Below are 6,533 nucleotides of genomic sequence, written 5' to 3'. Positions count from 1 at the left end.
GAGACAACGATTTTCCCATAATAATTGAGTGACAACGGTCAAGATGGTTGAGAGATGATTGCCAAATAATTGTGTTCGAAGCAATGGTGGTTAGGCAAAGCTAGTCGAAAAATTGTGGTCGAGCTACAATAATAAAAACCATAACACAACATGAATTTAATTTATTACCGGCAGTTAAATATTGTTGGTATTAATGGATAAATCGTAGGTAATATATTTGCCGACGGTTTAGCTAATACAAAGCCAACATAGCAAAAATACTTGGGATTTAACGACGGTTTACATTAATCGATGGTTAACCGACGTACTGTAACCGTTGCTATATATTAAAAAATATATTTTATTTAATTGTAGCTTGATCGTCGTTTATATAAGGCGACGAAACTGTCGGTAAGAAAAGTATTGCAGTTCCATCGACAATTTGTCGTGATTCTGTCAGTATCTTCAAATCGTAGGTTAACCGTAGGAATTTATTAATGAATCTGTCCGTAGCAAAAGTGCAACACTTCGGCCAATAGTCGCATGTTCAATAGACTGTCAGAAAACCTTTGCTTGTTCAATAAACCTTCGTAAAATCATTGATAAGCCGTCGAAAATCTGTACCATCAGAAATAAAATAAAATGTCATCCTTCAATGCTACAATCTACACACCTTCAATCGTAACAAATCAATCAAAACACAACACAATGTAGTAACAAAACTAATTAAGACATAAACCATATATAGAAATAAAAAAAAAATAATTGAATTGAAATAAACAAAATGTACAACTACACAATAAAACTAATATTTGCTAATAATAAATTGTTTAATACACAAACAAACAAAAGATAACCCCCTACTCATCCTCATCATCATTTTATGTCCTCTCATCATCATTATCATCTCCACCCTCATCCTGAACTGACTCGTTCCCTTTCTGCAGTTTCAAACACAACACCACTTTGATCTCTGCCCTCATCTTCGATCTTAGGGTGGCTAAATGGTTAGCAACCTGGCGATGCATCCTCTGAAGTGGAAGTAGATGCACCAGATGTGCTAGGGGTTTGGCAGGCATCATAGACCGGCGCCTAGAACCAAACCATAGACCTTACCCTTCTTCTTTTTGCCAATAGCCTCCCTTCAGAGGTTGTTCTAAGAAGGATCGTGAGATGTGTTTGAACCACAAGCCGACTGCTGAGATCGGCTTTCCTTGAGCCCCAGGAAGGTCTTCTACAAACTATATGATTAATTAAAATGAGAGACTAAATAAATTTTGATATTTATTTGAATTTATACTTATTAATCTTGTGAATTGCTTGGGTCGCTTTTAATCTATTTTCCACCCATGACTAATCTGAGTGTTGCTTGCGGGTGCTTTTATGTGAATCTGTAGCAGTTGGCTCCCATTCTTTCTCTAGAGTCTTACCATTCTCCTCTTATATTTCATACATGGGAGGGCTCTGTCGGTGTGCTTTTAGGTCCCTATGCTGCCATAATCAAAGCGGTGATTCAACTTTGTCTGCTCCCACTTTCTCTGATACTTGGGAGAGTACCAGGTTCTGCACAACATGGCAAACACAACCTCGCCCAGCCACAAAGGACGCTCACATGTTTGACGTATATCACCGAACTGGTCGCAAATGATCGCTCCCCTTGTGTTCAAAGTTCCAGTGGATGTGTGCCTCCTCCTCCGGGGGCTATGATCATTGCTTATGTAAATTGAGTTAGAAATTGTTAGATTCATAAAAATAAATAAATAAATATAATTATTGTATTCTATTTTTATCTTAAACTCACCAAACCACATATCCTGAACTGTGATTGGGTTCTTCTTTTAGGATAAGTACGGGTAGTCGTACTTGCTCCTAATTATATCTCTGATGGAATGATTGGTTTATGTAGGGAGACTATTATGAAAATAGCATGTAATTAATTCTCTATTAAATATAAAAAACACAACGCAGATTTGTGGGCATTAAATTAAAACTTAAGTGTTCCTCACTATCCCGAAATAATGTTGGTTGCTCGTGTTGCTCAAACTCGACGACACATCAATAGCAGCTGATGTTGACGGTGCTAGTGATATTATGATCATGGATGGTGGCTGTGGTGGTGTCGTGGCTTTGATTATTGGCGGTAGTGGTATCGTGGCTGGTGTCGGTGGTGGTATCGTAGCTAGTGGTGGTAGTGATGTCGGGGTCATGGCTGGTGAAGGAACTGGTGTGATAGATGGGATTAGAGGTGGTGCCAGTTTGGTGCCCTTTATACCAACACGTCCAGTGTCTCTTACAAACTTCCACAAGCCAATACACCCCACAACAGGGGGGGGTATATTGCCCTTTCCTTCAGAAGTTAACTGCAAGCAGGAAAGTAAATTTAATTAGTATATCTACATACTACTAAAAATGAAAGTACTATAATATGGAGTAAAAAGAAAGGAAACACTAAATTGCATGTGTACAATCTACAAACTATTAAAACTAAAAAAAAATAAAAGTATACAGTAAACGAAAGAGAAAACTATATAGTACAATCTACAAACAACTAAAACTGAAAACATAGAAATAAAAAGTAAACAAATAAAATATCACTTACATATCTTCGGCAAACTTCTTTGATGAGTCACTTGATAATGCGGTTAAAATTATTTCATCTTATCCATCGTCTAAATCATGCTCATCAATATCAAATTCCTCGTGTTCATCAACATCCACTTAATTTACCTCTTTATAGATAACGCCAAGTGAAATGTATGACTCTATCATTTTTAATTCCTGATGAGCTGGTTCAATTGAATTCTGAATAATAGTAGTCGATGTTGGTTTACTGGCTATGACAACTGCTCATTCTACTTTGTCTCTGATTATATGGGGATAGGAAAGATAAAATACCTTACTTGCTTATCTTGCTAAAATGAAAGGATCAAATTTACCATATCTCCTATTCACTTTTACTTCTATGATATTATACAGTTAGATATCCCCTGTTTCACGATTAGGAATAGAATTGAACGAATCATAGTTGAACAAGAATACATTTCCACTAATAGAGCTAGGAAAAGATAGTTTAACACCTACTTTGAGAATCCCATAATAATCTATCTCAATGTCTTAGTTATTATTTGCTTTAACACAAACGTCAGAATTATAAGTCTTTTTTTTCCTTCTGATCAGGACATCATATGAAACTTGTAGCCAATCACATCATAAATTTACCAAATTTTGACGATGTGCATGGGTCCCAAAGCAAGATCTAGCAAGCCCTGATCTATTACTCCATTTTTTTATCATAAATCTAGTAATTGATAAATAACTCAACTGTTGTTAAAGGTAACTAATAACAATTATCATAGATATGCAATAGTTTTGATGAACACTTACATGTATTGTGAATCATCCAAGAAAATTATTTACTATCTTCTAGTTTGTGATATCATCTTCAAGTGAATATAATAAATCTAAGAATAAATTGTTACCATGATGAAAAAATTATAGATTAGCCAACATAATATTTTCACCCAGAAGAATAATATACATTAGTGTCTTAATCAAAAAAAGGTTAAACTACATCGTAGAAGAACATAAAGTGTCATTGCTCGAAGTTCATGATCACAGAGATAATGTGATGTACAACTCCCCGATGCTTCACCAAACCGCTGAAAAATAGAAAGTGTCATGGGAGGCGCCACACCCAATGACACAGACTCTTCTTGCACAAAATAATAGAAGCAGAAAGTGGTAGTCTCTTGCAGTAAATATGTCTCACATATGGATCCTTATGGTTGTGATTTATTCTTGACAGTTCGCTTTAGTTTATTCAAAAATTTGTAATGTAATTATTTCATAATATTATTTATGAAGTAGTTACTAGAAAGTTTATTCACTAAATTGTTTGCATGTACTTCTCAAATGGATTTATCCATCGATTTTGTATTGGTCCACCAAGGCATTGTGTGGTAGTTGTACACGCTGATGTTCCATGGAGTCAAAAAAAAAACTATGGGAATATTCTTTCGAGCTTGTATAATATTATCAAAATGTTTGCTTCTAACAGTCGTGTTATAGCAAAATTCAAATGAGCTACACATATCTGCTTAAAGAACACATTGATTTCAATCAGTGGATTTAAAATATCACTTGACAAACAACTAAATGCAGTTGACAACACATTTTGAAGAACAGTATAACAATCATGGCTTTTCATTCCAAATATCTTTTTCATCTCCACATCAACACAACGACTCAATTTTGAAGCACATCTACTTGGGAATCTCAATGCCTAGAGTTTCTCTCCAATTGATCTACATTGTGCCAAAGTAAGAGAATATTTTGCTTTGGGCTTCAAAAGATTGGCAATAACTGTTTCATATAGCTCCATCTCCCGTCTTCTACAAATCTTCTTTAAATCTCATATGGCATTCACAATATCTTTAATTTTTCCTTTATTATCCTTCAAAATATTGAATATATTGTCAAAATAAATTTTCTCTTTGTGCATCACATCGATATTATGTCTGATCATGTTATCCTTACAGTAAGACATATCCTAAAAACTGGATTTCTTTGACCAGTTCTGAATAAAACCAAAGCCTAGTGGACGATGCCAATATAAGTCAGGACAAATAGTAATCTTCAGAATATCACTAACAATCTAAATAAATCTTCCCTAGATATTACTGGAGGTGGTATTGATTTCTTTATTTTGTTTCTTTTGAATGCACTTCTGTTTCTCCTGACGGAAGGTCGAAAGTCTAAAAACATACATTAACAGTCAAACCATGATTTTTTTTTTTACCATGCAAAAACGTGCCTTAGGTGAGTTCATTTGTTCCTCCTGACAGGAGGTCGAAAGTCTAAAAACATACAGTAACAATCAAACCATGAATTTTTTTTTTACCATGGCAAAACATGCCTTAGGTGAGTTCATGCAATATAGACATGCTAGCTTTCTTGTAGTGCTCCAACAAGATAACATTCCATAAGCCGGAAAATCATTTATCATCCACATCATATTAAAATTTTTATTATTGTCATTAATGAACATAGTAGAAATGTGTGGATATACTTACTAAAAAATAAAGGTGTGGCATTCACTGAGTTTAAATTTTGCAGGGCTATAGTTAAGAATCGAACTAAATAAAAAAAATTAAACCAGGAGAATAAAAATTAATCAGAATATTTTGTAGTTGTATTTCTTATAATGTTATGAGAATATTGGTGTAATTAAACATAATATTGTAAGGAATACCTCTCAATAAAATGTAAGAAATACAACTCAATATAAATAGGAAAAAGCCTTATCATCGACTGAAAAAACAGACGGCTCAAATTTTTATCTGTAAAAATGTCCTATTTTCCGATTATTTTGCGATGACTTATGTGTTGAGTTTTTTCTGATGACATAACAACATGACATACTATCGTTCATCAACAGTAGATTAGTTTCTGACTGTTTTTATTTTAACCAACTTACTTTGTCGTTTTTAAGTACATAATAGCTGACGATCATATGTCTAAATTTATTTACAAACCCGTCATTTCGCAGAGCATTAATAGATGAGTGTTTTTAGTAACCAACGACATTGGTCAATGTCGTCGGTATGAATATTAATAACCTACAGAGTTGAAGCCGTTTGTATGCTATCAGGAAGAATTATTTATACCGCTGAAATTCGTTGCTCCCCCAATCTTGCCCTAATCCCCGATCCCTCTCGGTTTTTCCCTCTCCCTCGTGCACCAACCCTCCCCTCCCCTTTCCACGCAGCTCCAAAGCCCCCACAACCATAGCTCTTGCAACCGAGCTCTGGCGACTCACCCGCCTCGACGCTCAAAGGTATGGTTGGATGCTCTTGCTATACATTTACATGAAGATGTACCTTCGTTTATGTTTGTTGCTGTTAATATCCTTCTTGTGGATATAACTACGGTGCGAACAACTACTGTCAAATTGAAAAAAAAAGTCTAAATCTAAAATTTGCACTTAGAACAAATGCTGAAAAGAATAATAAATGAAAAAAAAAGTAATAAAAAATAATAAATAACTGTTTCTGTATATCAAATATATTATGCTAACATTTTATTAGATGGGCAGAGCTTGCTATTTTTCAATGACTAGTCAATATTTTTATGGAGTTAGTATATGAAGCTTTTCTTTATTGTTTTGTAGGAGCATTAACATATATACCACAAAATCATTACGTATTTACATATCTAACACCTAACATTACTTCTTACACATTTATACCACCCAAATCTTTCATATACGATAAAAAATCTTAATATACCATAAAAAATCTTACTTTTTTGACTTCTAAAAAGTGAAATACACTTATTCATGCATAAGTAAGGTGACACATATGATATGTAGGTACAATTGAAGTTCTTGTGTTAGATATCTAAATAAATAAGAATTGAGTGGTCTGCATGTAAATCTTCATGTTTTGTATGCAGATTGAACCATATATAGGTTGAACCAGATATATATAAATAGGTGTAAACGAGTCAAACGCGAGCAATCCATGCTCAGCTCGTGTTCGGCTTGTTTATATTTC

Source organism: Phalaenopsis equestris, unplaced genomic scaffold, assembly GCF_001263595.1.
Source record: "Phalaenopsis equestris unplaced genomic scaffold, ASM126359v1 Scaffold000002, whole genome shotgun sequence".
Classification (NCBI taxonomy): domain Eukaryota; kingdom Viridiplantae; phylum Streptophyta; class Magnoliopsida; order Asparagales; family Orchidaceae; genus Phalaenopsis; species Phalaenopsis equestris.
Note: the sequence above shows the minus strand (reverse complement) of the source record.